Raw genomic sequence first — 20,651 nt, 5'->3', positions numbered from 1 at the left:
TGACCAGCTCCTGCAATACTTGCATTTGCCAAATCTGAGCTAGATTTATTTATGAATTTATTCAATCTACACCCCATCTTTTTTCCTGCCAAGGGACCCAAATTTTTAAATAAACATTTAGCTAAAAATGAACTATTTCAAAAGTAAAATAATTTAACAGAAGTCCTATTAAAAACACATGCTTAAAACAATACAAAATACATTTTAAAATATAGTAAGACCCCTGTACCTATGGAGGATATGTTCCAGTTGGATTGCAGATAACTAAAACCAAGGAAATGACTAAACAGCGTTAAATGACTTCCAGTCGTAACATACAATATCACTATGCTGGAATGTCTAGAGATTCCTAGAGATATGTCCTATCTAACAATTTGCAAGTGGGATTTTATGGTAAACTTTTGGGTTAGACTAGGCATGGGGACATTTTGGACTTCAACCCCCACAATTCCTAACAGCCTGCCAGCTGTTAGGAATTGTAGGAGTTGAAGCCCAAAACACCTGGAGGGCTGAAGTTTGCTCATGTCTGAGTTAGACTCTGCATAGAATTTCCTGGAGTAATTAACAAATTCCTAGAGACAGTTTCCCTTCAGATGCAGATAAATGAAACTGTGGATGCAGGGATCTTACTGAATAAGGCAGGGGTCCTCAAACTTTTAAAGCAGAGGGCCAGTTCACGGTCTCTTAGAGTGTTGGGAGGCTGGATAATAGTTTGAAAAAAAAATGCACACTGCACATGTCTTATTTGTAGCGCAAAAAACAAAACAAAACAAAAACAATGAAAGAACAATACAATATTTAAAAATAAGAACAATTTTAACCAACATAAATCTACCAGGATATCATTGGAAAGTGTGGACCTGCTTCTTGCTGATGAAATAGTGAAGTTAATTTGGATTGTTGTTGTTGTTGTTGTTGTGTACCTTCAAGTCATTTCAGACTTAGGGCGAGCCTAAGTCTAAAACTGCTGGTGGGGGCCAGATAAATGACCTTGGAGGGCTGCATCTGGCCCATGGGCCTAAGTTTGGAGACCCCTGGTATAAGGATATGAAGTATAAAGTATAATTGAATGTATAATTGAAAGCATACAAAATAAAGCAGGGCACACTGTTTTGAATGCAGTTCTGTCATGTGATTAGAATCAGTCACAATTCTAACTACAGTAGAGTCTCACTTATCCAAGACTCGCTTATCCAAGGTTCTGGATTATCCAATGCATTTTTGTAGTCAATGTTTTCAATATATCATGATATTTTGGTGCTAAATTCATAAATACATTAATTACAACATAACATTACTGTGTATTGAACTACTTATTCTGTCAAATTTGTTGTATAACATGATGTTTTGGTGCTTAATTTGTAAAATCATAACCTAATTTGATGTTTAATAGGCTTTTCCTTAACCCCTCCTTATTATCCAAGATATTCGCTTATCCAAGGTTCTGCCAGTCCATTTAGCTTGGATAAGTGAGACTCTACTGTAAATAAAAAATAACCTGTTATAGAACCAGTTCTCCTGTGAGAGGGAATTGCCAAATCTTGGAACAACCACTGAGCAGGCTCTCTCCCGTGTCCTCACCAACTGTGTCTGTAAAGGTGGTGGGACTGACGGAAAGATGTTCCTTCAAAGATCTTAGAACTTGGGCTGGCTCATATGAGGAAACATGGTCTTTCATGTAGGACCTTATTAGATGGACCAAAGATTCTGTTTCCATGTGCTTTGGAAATGGAGCTCCACAGAGTTTCCACAGAGGTAATCATATGACATAAGGGCACACCCGGTAGGACTCTGTGGGGCTCCATTTCCACAGCAGATGGAAATAGAGCCTAGAAGCTATCTTCTGGAGTCGGACGTTACCCAACACCAAGTAGCAGAAAGTGGGAGAAAGAGAGTGAAAGGCGGGAAAAGGTGCAGTAATTACGTGGGATGGCTGACCATCCCGGAAGATGGGGAAAGGTAGAAGGGAACGCGGTAAGACAGTTCTCTCCACTTCCCCCACTTTCCCTCCGCTCATGGAATGAGATCCATACTTTGGACCCAAGCTGTGCAGGGCTTTAGAGGTTATAACCAGCAGAAGAAATATATTGGTAGACACTGAAGAAGTTTCCAGAGAATAGTTACATGATCCCGGTAAAGTAGGACTTGGTGTCAGAATGTTAAAGAAAGACCACCTTTTAAATGTTTTAGATCATTAAAAAGTAGAGGAATTTTTAAATGTTTTGTTACATAGCCATTCCCTTAGAGCTGCCACAAACATAATATGGTGAAAAAGGATAGGATGAGATATATTTGTCCACATGACACAAAAAGGTGCTTCTGAAAACGACTGCTTCATTTTTGGGGAAATGCACAGAGGGAGTAGAGGCATGATGGAGGGCGATTAATAAGTAATTAAATGATGATGATGATGATGATGATGATGATGCATGAACAGGAACTGAATTAGAAATTTTGGCCTTCTGTTGAACTTTTTGTAGTAAAAGCAATGATAGCAAAGGTAAAATTAAACTATTGTTTGATTCTGAACATTTTCAGTAAAAGGTCTTATTACTTAATGATTGATTCTAGATGTACTGTTTTTCTCCTATTATGCTTCTGCTGGTAGGGAAGCAAAAGGAAATCAATTGCAAGTAGCAAGTAGCAAATCACCAATCTTCAAAGATTCTTAATTTCTTTGGATGTTGAGAACTATGCAACTTTTTGTTACGATGAGATGGGAAAGAAGAAGGAATTGATTGGTCATCGGTTCATTTTAAGAGTAACTTCCAAGTTCTGGATAGTGCTGTAAATATTGTATGGCCAGGTTGCCCAGAAAATAATCTTACCTCTTGGTTTGGAATTCTCTTCCTACACCTTTGGTGAAATGTTTAAGAAACGGTTAAAAACTCATTGTTTCCCAATGAAGTACTTCATGCAAGGCTTCTAATCAAAACTACATCACATACTCAAGTTCTGATTGTATCATTTTTGCTTATTTGATTAATTGTTTCTAACCTCTTTCTTTTTAGAAGCTGTATTGTGATGTTTTATACCTGACAAGCGGGATATCAGTGTATTGAATATGTAAATAGACATTTAGGTGTTGTAAAATCCTTTGCAGGCATTGCAATTGGGGGTGATCCATTCATGAGAGTGGGGAATGGGATTTCTGTAGCAGCAGCGATCTTTAAGTTACTCACATACATTTCCTTGTTTGAAATAAGCCTGCATCGGAAATGGCCTGTAAACATCAGTTCTCAAAGTCATTCCTTGGTCTATATGGAGTTTTATTCCCAAAGCTCCTTCCTTGCAGGTCACAGGTAGCCCATTGCTCGGTAACAACTTAAACAAAGGAAAGGTTAAAGAAATTTATGATGTCATGTCATTTGAGTAAATTAGCTCACAAGACTATGAGTAAATTGCAGAGTTTTTTTCAAGGCAATATAAAAGACGGATTTGTTACAGCATGGAGGGAAGTCGAAAGAATAACACTGGGAATTTCCTTCTGTTTCTTAGCAGAATTTAAATCCATGGACTCTTCAGGTTTCAGTGTTCACCTTTCAGCCTACACTTGCCATTCTCACCTTTATACAAGGAAGTGATTATGTGAGTTGTGAGGCTGTGAAAATGGGGCTGAAGGTGTTTTCTTTATTTTTTAGACTGCCTGAGAGGCCAATATACCACATTCAGCATGCTATTCAGAGTTGCCATTTTGCTGTGTGTGTGAGAGAAAGAGAGAAGGAAAAAAAAGCTATGGCAAATGCCTGTATGCATGTATTAATTCTTTTAAATGTATGTAAATTGCTCATTTATTAGCATTGAGAGATGGAGCAAAGTAGCAATCTATCCCCCCGATCAATCAAACAAAGCCTAGCCAGGAGGCAAGAAGAACAGAAAGCACATTTAAAACTTTCCCAAAGAAGGATGGAAAACTGCTGGAATTGGTTAGAAATCAAATGACTCAGAGAGTAACAACTCGTGTTTGAGGAAAAGAGGCCCAACAGAAAATGCTTCTTTAGAGCCCATTGGATATTTGCAGGTATAAGGGGGCCTTACTGAGTCATGGTTCATTTACAGTGTCTGTTTCCTCTCTCCGGGAATGGTTTCTAGCAGATTCAAGGAGACTCCAACCTTGTGGCGAGAATAAAGGCAGCTCTGTGAGTGAAAGATTTGTTCTGTTTAAAGAGAAAAGTGGTCAGCCATGTTTTACATCTTGTGCCTCTATTGAAGGACAAGCTCTCTCTTTCAAGGCATGGAAAAAGATAGACTCCTGTACAATAGGTACTGGCAATGTGCAAAACTGAAAGGTCAAGATAGCTTCCTTTGAGAAGTACTAGCTGCCAGGATGCCAGGCAAACTGTGACAGTACTCTTGTTAGAAAGCACTGCTAGAATCCAAAGAAAGTATCCTCATACAAAGCACAAAACTATACACTTGTGACTTTGCTTTTTGTTCTGTGGCAGATGTTCTACTGCAAAGCAATGAAACATTTTTAAAAAACCAAACACAAAGAAATGCAATGTCGGGTTTACTCCCAGGTTTGGGTACTAGATAATGATATACATTACTTGGGTCATAAAGTTCATCAGGGTTTTGCCCAATTTCCAGTGCCATTACAACAAGAAGAAAAAAAACATGTGATTCAATTGTGTAGATCATGATTGAAAGCATTTATTCCTCTGTGCCTACAGCCATTATGGTGTAATGACTTGAGTATTGCACAAGAGCTCTGGTGACCAGAGTTCAGTTCTGTGCTTGGCCACTGAAACCTCCTGGTTGACCTTGAGCATGTCATACACTCTCAGCTTCAGCAAAACTTATGATCAATTCTGCTGAGGGTCACCATAAATCATACATCAAAACTAATAATAATAATAATAATAATAATAATAATAATAATAATAATAATAACTTTATTTTTATACCCCACCCCATCTCCCCAGTGGGGACTTGGAGCGGCTTACATGGGGACCGAGCCCGAAACATACAGCAATAAAACGATAAAACAATTATTCAAACAGTAAAACATCAATATCAATGAAACCATCATAAAAATCAACATACAGCATAAAATGTTAAAAACAGGAGACTAAAACAAGGATCTGGGCCAAAGTGCAGAATATATCAAAATGGGAGAGGTAGTTTCTCAGTCAAAGTAGTCCATAAAGTGCAAAGTAATAGTGGCAGAATATCCTGTAGTTGGATGGGCAGATAGTTCAACCTAATCATTAATCGTCGAAGGCCTTTTGGAAGAGCCAGGTTTTTAGGCTCTTCCGGAAGGAGAGGAGGGTAGGGGCCTGCCTGATCTCCCTGGGGAGCGAGTTCCAAAGTCGGGTGGCCACGACTGAAAAGGCCCTCTCTCTCGTCCCCACCAACCGTGACTGCGAAGGTGGTGGAAGCGAGAGGAGGGCCTCGCCCGATGAGCGAAGAGAACGTGCAGGTTCATAGGGGGAGATGCGGTCTCTAAGGTATTATCTACTACTAGAAGGCACACAACAAAATCTACTGGCCATTCTGAAGCAATATTCTAAACCCCGAATTGTCTTTTGGTCCTTTCTTTGAGAGATTAAGTGTGCAATTGTACAAGTCAACTAGGGATGTTATTGCACAAGATAGGCAAACTGGCATTGCAATAAGACGGCCCCTATCATGCTGCTGGCATTAATCCTACAATGTTTTAAGAAAAGGAGTAGGTCTTGTTGCTGCTGTTGTTTTTGTTGTTAATTCTGTGTATGTTGTACTTTACAAAGAACCAGTCCCTATAATCTAAAACAGAAATAGGAAAACAAGAGAGAAATAGAAACGGGAAGAATACAGTGTCTGGTTCCATTTTGTTTATTTGCAATTTGACTTTATTGTAGTTAAGTATAAAGACTACACAGATGATACCATTCCAGGAAAGCTGTGTTTTGCAAGGATTGTAAAGGAAATAAAAGATATGGGCTTATAGATGCATTTTGGGAGGCAATTCTAAACATAAAGAGCAGCAAGGAGAAAAGGGCTACATTTTGTCTGGGAGCAAGAGATAATTTTGACCATTGTGAACAGTAGAATGAATGAACCTAAGAGAAGGGAATCTGTCAAATGTTCCCTTTAACAAGTCTATTCAGTTACCTTTTATAGTATATAGAACATTTGCAACTTTGCTAGTTTACCAGGGCAAGATATTGGAAATGAGAATAAAGGTCCAGGTGTGGATGCCCAGCACATTGGGTTACTTCATCCCCTGCTGGTCCCACCACATCAGGTAGTGTAATAAGCATGAATATGGGTTGTTGTCGGATTCTCTTCTCCCAGTTGTGCTGTGGGTCAGTCTTCTAAAGTTTTTTTGCACCAAGACACGCTGGTAGATTCCAACAGATTTTATTGTACCGAATGCCAGAACCTTCTCTTTGGCCCACATATATAGGGGCTCCCACATACCAGAGGGTCATTGAGATTTTATGGCTGGCCCGTTTTATGGCTGGCATCTGATCCTTGTTTCACCCACATCTATGGCAGGCATCCTCAGAGGTTTTAGGTACCTCACAACCTCTGAGGATGCCTGCCATAAATGTGGGCGAAACACCAGGAGAGAATACTTCTGGAACATGGCCATATAGCCCGGAAAACATACAACAACCCTGTGATCCCAGCCATTAAAGCCTTCGACAACACAAGCACCAACATGTTTTAATTCCTGCCTCCTCAATTAGTTGTCAATCCATTATTTTGCTCCATGTGTAAACTTGGAGCTCTTTCAGACTACACAATTGTAGCAACATACATTTCTTTGACTTTTGAAAATGGATCGCTTTTTGAAAGTTGACCACTTGAAAGATTATGCCTGTAGTGGAAAAAAACTTATCAGTTCCAATTTCTCTCATTTTTAAAAAAATTCTGATTTAAGTAAGTTCTTATTTCCAATAATAGCAAGAATTTCAACTATTGATCTATGCTCCTTTCTGTCTCTATGAAATGATGTCAGAAGCAAGGCAAGTGCAAACAGGCTAATGTTTCATCCCTTAGCTTTGTTCTTATAAGGAAGAACACACCAACACCTCAGATCAATCAACTGAAATAATTTGTTCAGATCAGATAAAATTATTTTTTAAAACACAAAACCTATGTTCAATTTTGGGTTGCTGTATGTTTTCCGGACTATATGGCCATGTTCCAGAAGTATTCTCTCCTGACGTTTCGCCCACATCTATGGCAGGCATCCTCAGAGGTTATGAGGAAAACATACAACAGCCCTGTGATCCAGGCCATGAAAGCCTTTGGCAACACATATGTTCAATTTTGGGCTTGATTTCTATGGATTTACTCAGCATTATCTGGGGCTAACAAAGACACATTAAATCAAAGCCAGATATTTCTAAAAATTACAATAGTATCATTGTCTAAAACGATCCTACTGTGCTTATTGATCTTCTGAACTGTAGTGACATTCAATTTTTTAAAAATATGTATGTGCTACTGTAATGTCATACTCTAATAGAAACATTATTTTAGTTGGTTGCATGTGTACCCACACCTGTGAAATACCATGCACCCCAACATCTGGAAATTATCATGATGTATTAGTTCACAAATGGTGTAAATTTGGTACGTTTATGAAAAGCATATGATTGTTGTGTGAGTCATTGTGTGTTCTGCTATGCTGCCCAGGTGTGTATGGATGCAGGTGTATAATACCACATGCCACACTGTCTGAAAATGTGAAAAGAGTCATTATGTATTAGTTCAAAATAGTCCCAAGATGCTATTTATGGGAAATTTACACAGAAATCCTAGAGATTTCAGGAAGAAGTTATGTGTGCATTGACCCACCTCTGGTTATCTTTTTTAAAAATGTGCACATTGGATGCAGGTGGGCGGGCGGTTCTCTCTTTACTAGTTAACAAGGGGGCTGCTAATGCTATGAAGTTACCGCCACACAATGTTTTGCCACCCAGAATTGTGCTTGTTATAGACATCTTTGCATCATATAGTAGTAGAATATTGTTGTATGGCATAAGCATAATGCATGCTAGAGTCGCTGAGATAATGATCAAGTTCAAAAATAGTGATTATGTAATAGACACTATTTATAGTGTTTACGGTATATACCCATGCCAAAACAATCAACCCTCAAAACTTGGGTCAATGTATTCACAAGTCAATGTAAGTATTGTAGTACACCTCTTATCAAAAAGGAGCCATTCCCTTCTCCAGTGGTTCTCAACCCATGGGTCCCCAGATGTTTTAGCCTTCAACTTTAAGAAATCCTAACAGCTGTTAAACTAGCTGGGATTTCTGGGAGTTGTTGGCCAAAACACCTGCGGACCCATAGGTTGACAACCACTGCCGATCTCTGTGAAGAGTGGCAAAAGGCAAGAGCTTTGTGTGTCCTGGGAGAACCTAAAAGAAGCCCTGATCCAATCTACTCCTCTACTCTTTTAGCCTTTTTGAATACCTGGGTGAAAAAATGGCACTAGAGACAGGGTAATGTTGTCATCTGAGGCAATACTAGCACTTTCCCCTGTCTGTGGAATAACCTTCAGGTCATATTAAAATCCATAATATTGGACCCAAAACCTGCCCTTGACTTATACATGAGGTCACCTTATAGACAAGTATATACGATAACATGTTATGACAACTTCAATACACTTAGCATGAACTCTCCCTCCACTCTAGCCGGGGGCTTCTTGAAATGGTCATGCAAACAGCATTTTATTTCAAGTTCCACACTATTTGGGAAAGACCTTCCCCATAGCTTTTCACTGCTTTTAACTATAACTTGGCAAAAAATGTGGATGGGGCCCTGAACTCAGTCTTATTAGCATTCTCCAAGTTGAGCGTATTTGTGTCTACTCCTTCCATGGCATTGGTCTAATAAATATTAACACACACACACACACAAAGCAGTGCACCTTTTTCAGCCTAATCACACAGAACCATGATTTCCATGTAAACAATTTCTCTTAAACAAGTGAAGAGTGCCTTTCTCCCTGATATGCTACATTGGTATTTTGGAATGCTGTAGGAGTAGAATTTGAAAAGTAAACATGTCTATCAGAATTTTTTAAAGGAATCAAAATGATGGTCATTTTCATTATGATCAAATGCCTAGTTAGATTTTTCATGCCTCATTATTTATTGTGAAAGAAGGAAAAACGTAACCTTCCAAAAAGCCTTGTATAAGAAAACTGCTGAAAATATGCAGAATTCCAAATGAGTCAATATTTAGATTTGTGATATCAAAGCAATATTGATAAATAGTGCTATGTGAAAAGCCAAGTGGTAAGAAAGTGCTAGGTGAGAACAAGGAGTGGGGTGTTCTGTTAAATCCATTTGAATGGGGATATGGCTTAGGATGCAAAAATGGCAATGGTGGCGTGAAAGAATTGAAGAACGAAACATATGCATGGAAACTTCTGTGGTACATTCAAATCATTTGTGTGTGTGTGTGTGTGTGTGTGTGTGTGTGAGAGAGAGAGAGAGAGAGAGAGAGAGAGAGAGAGAGATGGCTTTAGGATACATGAAAATTTTGATGTGTGGCTATAACGTTAGGCCCTTAGTCTTCCCCAGTATATAAAATAATATTTGTTGTTCCAGTTACTGATTCCAACTACCCCTCAAAACAGGAGCATTTGAAAGCTGACACATCTGTGGATGTTTTAAATCATAAGGGCATCTACTCTACTCTGTTTTTTCAAGTGTTGGCATATGAAGTTCTTTGTCATTCCAGACCCACCTGTCTGAGAGCACAGAAATCGAAAACAGGAGTAACTCTCAAATTTCACCTCCATTTAATCCATCACAGAGAACGTGCCTTTCTTTTTTCTTTTCTTATTCTGCTTTTTTTCTTTTTTGCTGCATAAAGAAAAAAAAAGCAAGGACATTTAAACAAAGTGACACAGATCATCAGCAGATCAACTGAAAATGACAGCTCAATCAAACAAATGTATGTTGAGAATTTCCACAGGGCGGCTTTAGCTCCAGCCAAACCAAATTTGTTTAGTATACATCAGTTAGCTGCTTAGAAACATCCAACAGAGATGCTAGCCAGATGATGATTCTTCTAGACAAACATCTATTTAACAGAGTATCCCCATCCATGACCATGTTTATTGTCTGGATGGATATGATGGGCTTCATATGACTTCATTTCTGTCACAGCCAGGTACCAATTCAGCTATGAGATGTTTATATAAAAATTAAAGATTTGCTTTCAAATGTCCCATAAACACTGGGGAAATACTTCTATTCAGATCCACTATCATTTCCCCCATCAACTCCAAACTATAGTTCCTGGATTTTGTGTGCTTATGTGAAACTAGGATAATAACAAATGCTACTGAAATGAAGGACTCCTGGCCTAAGAATAACATTTAGTCATGATGGAAGATCTAGAAAATGCCTAGAGATAACATATTTTGTCAGATGCTGATAAATGAAACTTAGGATATCAGGTTTAGAGATTGTACTGTATTAGTCCTGATGCTTATGTGATTAATTGTTCATGATATTGTTGAGATGAACAAAACATGTTGAAGTTGTTTGGTGGATGCCCAGTGTGTATTCAAAGTGTGTTGTGCTGCATCTTAAAAAATCCTTGCGAAATGTCACAAGTCATGAAATGTAGAGCATTCTCAGAGATACTTCGGGGTCGTGATGGTGAAGATGATCTTCAGGAAGAGTCATCTCATCAAAATTACATTTTGTAATACTAAATTATATTACAATTTGGGCACACTTAGCCTGAAATCTGACTCGATAGTTTGAAGCAAGCCACACTTTAAGTTGTCTTGTTTTTATGACTGGTAGTTGACATTTAATAGACGAGGGTGGAAAAGCTGTTATTGGTATGTGTTGGAATTTTGTGCCCACGATTGAGGTAGAGCTGCCTGTTACAGGTTGACTATGCCTAATCTGGAAATCCAAAATATTTCAAAATCCAAAATTGGGCCCATGGGTTGCTGAGAAAATGACACCTTTGCTTTCAGGTGGTTCAGTGTACACAAACTTTGTTTCGTGCATAAATTATTGAAATATTGTATATAAAACTACTTTTATGATATTTGTAGGAGGTATATAGAATTTTAATGTTTAGACTTGGGTCCTATCTCCAATTATGTACAGTATATACAAGTGTTCCAAAATATAAAACACTTTTGATGCCATGCATTTCAGATACGGGATACTCAACTTGTATAGTTAATGAAGGAATAGCTTCTATGAAAATCATTCTTAGTGAGCCTCATGGGAGGTGTTCCGTCCCCCAGGACGATGGTTTGCCTTACCTATTGGTCGTTTGTTTGTTTTCCCTCCTTTACATTTTGTTTGAGCCTCTGGCTGCAAAAGCCTAGGAAAAGTGGCTTGGAATCTGCAAGAGCTGGCTGCAGTTTTCTTTGCAGTGATTGGTCAAAGAGTGCAACATCTTAGGACCGCCCTTTTTACCAGGGTCTAGTCTCCATTTTAGAGCTTCATTCTGGCTATAGTCTTCCAACGTGCTGGAGCTGTGCAAAGCTAACTGGGACAAATCATCCTCAAAACCAGGCCAATCTAAGCCTATCCAAATTAGATAAGTATTGAATTATATTGATCTGGAATAGGAAATCTAGTTAGAGGAGCAGGGTTATTCTGTCGCTTCTAGAACTAATCTTTGCTGTAAAGGTAGGGAAGGAAAGAGTTTCTCCTTCTAATATAGGCAGCGTGATTAGGGTATAGTGGTTTTATAATCACCTTTGCCTTCTGGAACCAGGGATAATTCTGCAACTAAAACCTATGGAAATTTGTTTCATTTTCTGCAACTTTAAGATCTGTGCCAGGTTTACAACCTTGTATGAATAAACATCCTTTTTTGAAGTTATCCAGACTCAGTCGTTCAATATCTATAGGACAGCTTATAGGGATTTGCAGTTCGCCCGGATAAAGGACAGCACGTTTCAGTTTTATAGTTTTTTATTGTCCGGCGGACGGCACAGTTTTGAGGACGATCAGCGGTTTTCCGCTTGAGCTAGCCTGCACGGCCATAGAGACTTTGATTTTGTGGTCTGTTGCAGTGAAAGCTTGCTGCCAGGCCGAAAGGCAAGTGAGAGAGTGGGGCTCCATTTCTTCAGCCTCTGCAGTATCCTGCTCTTCAGCTTGCGTGTGTGCGCGTAGCCCTGCGGCTGTTTCTGCAATTGCACGGCTGTGCAAAACCCAGCAATCTACCCCGAGCTCCTTCGGCGGCAGGCATCGAGCCGCGGAGCTCCAGCAGTAGGTCCTGGGCTTACACGGAGGTGGTGAGTCCAGAAGCGCTCGGCCGGGACGGTCGCCTGGCGGTGGTGACCTGCCTCATCGTCCTGCGGTGGTGACCTGCCTCATCGTCCTGCGGTGGTGACCTGCCTCATCGTCCTGTGGTGGTGACCTGCATCATCGTCCTGCGGTGGTGACCTGCCTCATCGTCCTGCGGTGGTGACCTGCCTCATCGACCTGCGGTGGTGACCTCCCTTCACAGCGGGGAGGAGGCGTCTCTTCTCTCCTCCTTTCCAAAGCCAGCCTCGGTGCTCCTTTGGCGGCAGGCCTCGAGCCGCAGAGCACGAGGTGCTTGAAAATTTGGCGAAGTCGCCATTTTGGCAGTTTACGTCACTCGGGCAAGGGAGGTATCAAGTGGCAAGTTGCTGTCAGTTGGCATTTTGCAGCTTGCCCACCAAAGTCTGGCGCCAAAGGTCACAATCTTTGTAAAGTATAGTTACTTAGTGATATATATTGCTATGGTTAAGTGCTGTGAATTGTATTATATATTGAATTTGCCTTTATTGTAAATTTACTTGCAGGTATATTGCATTTGCCTTTGTTGTAAATTTACTTGCTATTAAGAATACATAATGTCTATGCAATTTCAAGATGATACAGATGGTATACCTCCTTCTGAGGCTGAAGGTAGGAATGAAAGGCCCCAAAGGATAAAGCACCCTTCAGCCAAAATGCTAGCCCATCTAATAGACGAAAAGGAGCTCCTCCATGTGAGGTTAGGTTCGGCATGGGAGCGCATCACAACATTAATGGACAGAATTGAGAGCTTGGGTATTACAAGGGTGCCATCCATATTACAGACAGACCTTGAAGAGACCTTCGGTATTTGGAGGGGTTTGGTGTCTAAGATAGTCCAGGTCCTCGAGCGCATTAACGCCAAGGATTCAGAGTTAGAAATAGTGAGTGTCTTAGCTGACACTAATGAGAAAGAAAATAAGGTGAGGGCAATTCTAGATGCCTTGGAATTTAGTTCTCCATCTGTTAATCTAAGGTCTGAGCCAAAAGGAAATCAGTCTTCCTTAAGCAGCCATGAGACCAATCTTTTAAAATCACCTGCTGTGGCACTTAGTCTTAAGTCCAACCGCTCTAGCCAGGTATCTAAACTAAGGGAGTGTGCATCATCTAAACATAGCCACTCTAGCAAGTCTTCTGCTGCTGGGAGTGCCATCTCTTCCCTAGCTGCCTTGCACATTAAGGAGGCTGCACGTCTAGAGCTAAAGAGCAAGGTAGCGGGGGCGGAGGCTGATGCTAAGGCAGCTGATCTCACCCTTCCCTTTAAAGAAGAAGAGCAACGACTGCAAATAGAACAGGCCCGTAGACAAAGCGAAATGCAAATAGAACAGGCCCGTAGACAAAGCAAAATGCAAATGGAACAGGCCCAAAGGCAAGGTGAAATAGAAATGCTTAGAATAAGGATGGATGCTACTGCCAAAAAGGTAAGGGCTGAGACTTTGGCCAAGGCCCTAATTGAGCCACTCACAGAAGAAAATGTAAGTCAGTTGCCGAAGCAGGACCCTTCTTCCAAGGTGCTTGTGCATCTTAATAGCTTAAACAGCCAGTTTTCGGATGAGGAACAGGAAGACTTCTCTCCTTACCCAGAGCAGGGCCCCAAAGTCACTTTTGAGTTTCCTGCAGAGCAGAGCGTCATAGCGGGGAGCTCACCCTTGCCCGAGCTACCTGTGCCTCCTGCTAAATCCCTAGGTCAGTCAATCAGGGCCTCAAGGCCAAGTGCTAGTTGGCCCTTACAGACAGCTGCACAGGGAGCCACCGATTCGTCAGTGGTCGATGTCATCCCTCCAAGAGGCCAAAGGTTGACGCAAGGTGCACGGTGGGAGTCCACTCCACAACAGCAAACTCCTCAATTGTTCCCTTCGACGCCAGAGTCCCAGCTTGTCTCCATCATCAGAAGCCCCAGAAGAGATCTTAAGGACAAGGGTGTCGAAAAGTTTTCGGACAAGCCTGAGGAATTTCTTCTCTGGAAGGCCACCTTCCAGAGAGCAATCAGAGACTTAAAGTTATTGCCTGAGGAAGAACTGACTCTTCTGGCTGCATGGTTGGGCCCAGCCTCATCCTCACAAGTTAAGAAGATCTACGCAGCCCACGTAGCCGATCCCGACAAAGCCCTGGAAAAGGCCTGGGCCAGGTTGCAGCAGAGGTATGGGGCCAGCACAGAGATTGAAGCATCTCTTATGGACAAGCTCCAAAGGTTCCCAGCTTTAAAACTCAAAGACTTCAAACTCTTGTGGGACCTCAGCGATCTCCTTACGGAATTAGAGTCGGCCAAGGAGAATCCAGAACTGCCCGGTTTGAAGTGCCTCGATCAGCACCTGTCCCAGAGGCAGATCTTGACCAAGCTGCCCTTCACTTTGCAAGAACGCTGGGGACAGGAGGTCTTCAACTACAAGGAGGCCCACTCCCAGGCATACCCTCCATTTTCTCATTTGGTCCAGTTCATCACCAGGGCGGCCAGAGAAAGGAATGATCCGCAGACGGGCCTCCCCACCTTATACCAAGGGACCCAGCCAGAGAAGGCACCTGAAGTGGACAAGAAACCACCTAGAGAGGCCAAAAGACCGGTTAGTGTTAAGGCTGTTGAAACTCAGCACAGGGCCAACGAATCCAAGTCAGAGGTGAAGGAGGTGCTCTGCCCCATTCACCAAAAGCCTCACAGTTTGGCCAACTGCCGGGAATTTGGCAAGAAGCCTTATAAAGAAAGACAACAGATTGTACAGAAGCTGGGCGTATGTTTTAGGTGCTGTGGAGCAACTCTTCACTTTGCATCCAACTGCAAAGAGGACGTCAAATGCGCAAGGTGTAACAGCCTTAAGCATTGCACCGCGATGCACAATTCTGACGCTGTCTCCCGCGCCAAAGGGGACACGTCTTCCAAAGAAGGGTCATCTACTGAAGCCACCAACATGCAGGCCGCGTCACGGATGCAGGAGGATGCTCCATCGGTCGCCTGTACTGAACTATGCTCTGACGTGCACCAGTTAAGAGTTTGTCATCCTATCTGCCTAGCGGATGTATATCCAGCCAAGAGCCCTTGGCTTAGAAAGAGACTCTATGTGGCCCTGGATTCACAGAGCGACGCCTCCCTAGCTACTCCAGAGTTCTTCCGCATGTTTGACCTTAAAACCAAGATGGTCAATTACACCATGACTACATGTGCAGGAAAAAAGAAGTTGCAGGGTCGCATAGCATCTGGCTTTGTTGTCTCCTCTTGCGACCAGAAGAGACAGTTCAAGTTGCCAGACCTGATTGAGTGTTCCTCCATCCCTCGGAACAAAAAACAAATTGTAACTAGAGAAGTTGTGGAGGCGCATCCACATTTGCGACGGTTAAAGAATGCCATACCAGCCTTTCAGCCAGATGTGGACATTGCCCTTTTGCTTGGCTCGGACTGCCCGAGCTTGTTCTGTGTGAACGACCAAGTTAAAGGACCTCCAGGTGCACCTATCGCACAACAATTGCCATTAGGCTGGACAGTCATAGGCCCAGTGTGCATAAACAAGATGCACCCACCATCGTCGTTGGACTCCAATCAAGCACAGGTGCTTAAAGGTGGACGTCCTACACTTGTGTGCAGTTGCCTAAGTCACATCTCAGTCTACTGCCAAGGAATAACTCCAGAGTATTCCTCCACCTTCAAAGTCTCTGAGAGAGACGAAGCCATAGCGCTCTCGAAAGATGAGCAAAGGTTTTCGGACATTATGAATGCTCAAGTCTCACGAAGTGCAGAGGTGAAAGTTTGCAAGATGACCACAGAAATCAAGATGGGCCAAAGATCTTGCCTGGAACCACACCGTTTTGAATGTTTTTCGGAGTGGCACAGTCTTCTTAGAGCAGTAGCTAGGCTTATACATCGTTTAGCTTGCAAAGATAGTGAGCCTTTACAGGTCCAGGATATGATAAAGGCTAAGAGCGTCATATTCAAGTCAGTACAGAGATCTGCTTTCAAGCAGGAAATAGCTAGGCTAGAGCAAGGGCTCAACATCCCTAATCAAAGTCTTCTAAATGAGTTAAACCCATTTCTAGACAAGGAGGGTATTTTGAGAGTTGGAGGAAGGTTAGCCAAAGCTAAACTCAAGGCGTGCATAAAAAACCCCATCATCATACCCCCTAATAGTCACACTGCATTGCTGCTCGTTCGGCATCACCATGAAAGGATCCATCATCAGGGTAGAACTCTAACTGAGGCAGCCCTTAGAAATGAAGGTCTGTGGGTAGTTAATGCCAAAAGGTTGGTCAACAGTTGTATTTTCAAATGTGTTAAATGCAGGCGCCTTAGGCGAAACTGTCAAAGTCAGTTGATGGCAGAACTACCTCAGGATAGGACTTTGACAGACCCACCCTTTTCCCATGTGGGAATCGATGTGTTTGGTCCTTGGGAGGTTGTCACTAGGAAAACCAGGGGTGGTGTTGTAAATAACAAGAGGTGGGCAGTTTTGTTTACTTGTTTAGTAATACGAGCTGTCCATATAGAAGTCATAGAAGGGATGGACACTTCATCATTTTTAAACGCATTAAAAAGGTTCATAGCCCTCAGAGGGCCAATTAAGTCAATTCGGTCGGACTGTGGCACCAATTTTGTAGGTGCGACCAAAGAACTCAATTGTGTGTCTAGGTTTGGGAGAGACCCAAAGGTTCAGAACTTTACGAATACTGAACAAATTATGTGGACTTTCAATGTTCCTCACGCCTCCCACATGGGTGGTGTTTGGGAGAGGATGATTGGTATTAGTCGCAAAATCCTTAATGCCATGCTTTTGAGTCATAGGTCATTGACGCATGATGTTTTGGTGACACTTATGGCGGAAGTTACCGCAATTATCAACAACCGGCCGCTGGTTCCCCTTACCAGTGACCCTGAGAACTTACAACCACTGACTCCTGCACTTATTTTGACACAAAAGGTGCCAGGATGGAAGGACATCATGTTGCCAGTTCCGGACGGAACTCACCGTGCCCTGTGGAAACAGGTGCAGTCCTTGGCCAACCACTTTTGGAAAAGGTGGAAAGCTGAGTACTTAAGCCAGCTTCAAGCTAGAAGAATCTGGCAAAGCCCACAGGACAACATTGAGGTTAACAACGTTGTGTTGTTAAAGGACAAAGACTTGCCCCGCCATGCATGGCCCATGGGCATTGTATTAAAGACCTTTCCTTGCCCGGACGGTAAGGTCAGGAAAGTTCAATTGAAGACTTGCAACAGAGGCAAAGTGTCCATTTTGGACAGACCAATTAGTGACCTCGTGTTGCTTATTGGAGATGTTTAAAGTTCTAGTGTTTGTATTGTTGTGTATACAAAGGTGTTTGTATGTTTTTGATTGGTAAATTCCCACATCCTGGGAATTTAGCGGGGAGTGTTCCGTCCCCCAGGACGATGGTTTGCCTTACCTATTGGTCGTTTGTTTGTTTTCCCTCCTTTACATTTTGTTTGAGCCTCTGGCTGCAAAAGCCTAGGAAAAGTGGCTTGGAATCTGCAAGAGCTGGCTGCAGTTTTCTTTGCAGTGATTGGTCAAAGAGTGCAACATCTTAGGACCGCCTTTTTTACCAGGGTCTAGTCTCCATTTTAGAGCTTCATTCTGGCTATAGTCTTCCAACGTGCTGGAGCTGTGCAAAGCTAACTGGGACAAATCATCCTCAAAACCAGGCCAATCTAAGCCTATCCAAATTAGATAAGTATTGAATTATATTGATCTGGAATAGGAAATCTAGTTAGAGGAGCAGGGTTATTCTGTCGCTTCTAGAACTAATCTTTGCTGTAAAGGTAGGGAAGGAAAGAGTTTCTCCTTCTAATATAGGCAGCGTGATTAGGGTATAGTGGTTTTATAATCACCTTTGCCTTCTGGAACCAGGGATAATTCTGCAACTAAAACCTATGGAAATTTGTTTCATTTTCTGCAACTTTAAGATCTGTGCCAGGTTTACAACCTTGTATGAATAAACATCCTTTTTTGAAGTTATCCAGACTCAGTCGTTCAATATCTATAGGACAGCTTATAGGGATTTGCAGTTCGCCCGGATAAAGGACAGCACGTTTCAGTTTTATAGTTTTTTATTGTCCGGCGGACGGCACAGGAGGCAAAGAAGAGTTATGTGTTGCCCTGTTTTCATATTCATTTTCCCATCCTCTCTGCTGCTCATCAGTTGGGTTTCCTGTCCCTAAGTGGCCAGCATGAAAAGGACTTTGGAATTAGTTGGCCCAGTTTCCCTATGGTGCTTGTTTGTCCATGCTTATGATATCCATGTGAGAATCTCTGCACCCTTCCCTTCATAAGATAAGTGAGATTGCCTGTTTAAATCTAATTACTTATCCCAATAAGAATAGATCCACTGAATTAGATGAATTCAATATCCATTAATTAATTCAAAATTAACCAATAGGATGCAGTCCTTTGTGTGTTGTCATTATCTTCACAAAAATAGTTTTAGACATACAACTCAAACGAATGGAAAAAAATGACAACAGATTGAGCTATGAGTAAACACATTAAAAATACTGTTATAATTCATGGTTTATATCCCTCTGTGGGCTTATTATTCATGACTCTTTCAATCAGCTAAGTATTTTTGTTATTATTGCTGTGGCCATGGAAAGATATGATGATGATGATTGTTAGCCAGGAAGTGACATGCGTGTGTGTGAATGAGAGTGAGGGAGAGAGCTCAGCCATGGGAAGTGAGTCTTAGAACTCCTCTTGCAAAATGAATGGTGAACAATTTTCTTGCCAAGGTGTGATTTCTTTTTCAAGTCAACGGCAAGTCAGGGTGAATTATTTGATACCTTTTTCTGATTAATTGATACATTTTTATGATTTTACTAGCAGTACAAGAGCTTAACTATGGTGTTTCATCTTGGTATTCAAGTATAATTAGCGTAATCATGTAATTAAAGATGTTCTAGTGAGTTGCAGTATAATGTTCATAATGTTAGTAGCAAGGTATGACAATCCCACAAATTATTATACCATAACCAGAACTAGTAGATGTGTATGTGTGCACACATTCAGGGGTGTTTCAGAGTACATGGCTGAATGGCAAGCTTGAATGTGCAACATGTTTTGGAAACAACATAGGAAGTGCTGCTAGCTCAGTGTTCACCCAGTTTCCATGTGCTAATTTGAATTTGTTTGAAAACTTAGTTTTAATAATTGGTGTATTATTTAGATGTTTTAATTCTAGATTTTAATGTATTTATTTATTTAATTGTATATTGTTTTTATGGCATTGAACTGTTGCCTATGTGTAAAGCCACAACCTAAATAATAGTGAAAAAATCAGCCCCCAAAACCAAGGTCAGCTTATCTATGGATCATTGTACATACTGTACCTTACCTGTTACCAAAGTAGGAACCATTTCCTTCTCTGGACAGAGTGGGGAAAAGCAAAAGCTGATTATCTCCATCCACTATTGCACTTCTGGCCTGACTAAGTGCTTGAGTGGAAATATGGCGACTTTAGCAGCAAAGGATGACTGGCACCCAGAAACAAGACTCATGTTTTCCCCTCTCTGTGAAACAACCCTTCATCTATCCGCAGGTCATATAAAACCCACAATTTGGGCCTGCAAACTTGCCTTCAACTTACATAGGAGATTAATTTATACGTGAGTATATATAGTGTACTTGGAAATAAACATGGTTAGGATCAGACTGTTAATTTCAACTTGTCCAGACCTTCCAAGATGATTAGAAAGAAAATGCAAATATTTAACTCCCAAAGTAAGAAATACTGTAGAATTTCACCCAATCGAGGAGATACTGACACCTATGCCATTATTATAAGAGCCACCTAGAATAAGTCATAATCTTTATTTATTCGGTAATCTCAAGAAAAACACATTTTTCCAGTTCTCATAAAGCTTTTATTAGACCCTGTAGGTTTACTCTCCAAACCACTGGTGTTACTAAAGGGTTAAATGGCTTTTCAAAAATTGTGTTCTTGCCTAACCAAACTTCATGACCTAGCCAGGTTTTTTTCCAACTGATTACACTTTGCTACATTATAATGGAGCCGATGCATTTGTGTCTCAAGACCATACGCTACTATATCCTGACATGTTAAACATCTCCTGTGGCTCACCATACGCATCAGGGATGAGGACCTCCCTCTGTTTTCTCATTATGCCAAACAGTGAAATGTGGAAATAATTCTAATCCTTTCTTCTGCTTCTGTGGTACTCTGAAAAATGTGATAAACTGAATCCAATTAAAAGTCATTACCGCTACAATGTTCAGTTTCTGTCTCTAACCTTTGTTTTATAATTCATTCTGTTATCTGTCTGTATTGTAATTTGGAGGAATGGTCATCTTTGATTACAGTTCTCATTTTAAACAGAAAGATATGTAATTTCTAGTCTTAATTGATGCAATCCTGATTTAAAATGATGAAGCACTACT

At 41.2% G+C, this 20,651-nt stretch overlaps 1 protein-coding gene and 1 long non-coding RNA gene across 10 annotated transcripts in view; both read left to right on the top strand.

Annotated features, from left to right (window-relative positions):
- The window catches only part of mecom (MDS1 and EVI1 complex locus), a 569,027-nt gene that overhangs the window by 226,764 nt on the left and 321,612 nt on the right, over window positions 1–20,651 (top strand). The window lies entirely within an intron of this gene.
- Window positions 10,389–20,482, top strand: LOC134297890 (uncharacterized). Its single transcript, XR_010004841.1, has 2 exons — window positions 10,389–11,218; window positions 18,334–20,482. It is a non-coding gene; the product is annotated as an uncharacterized LOC134297890 (long non-coding RNA).

This window comes from Anolis carolinensis, chromosome 3, assembly GCF_035594765.1.
Source record: "Anolis carolinensis isolate JA03-04 chromosome 3, rAnoCar3.1.pri, whole genome shotgun sequence".
In the NCBI taxonomy this organism is placed as follows: domain Eukaryota; kingdom Metazoa; phylum Chordata; class Lepidosauria; order Squamata; family Dactyloidae; genus Anolis; species Anolis carolinensis.
Note: the sequence above shows the minus strand (reverse complement) of the source record. Positions and strands in the feature narration are given on the sequence as shown.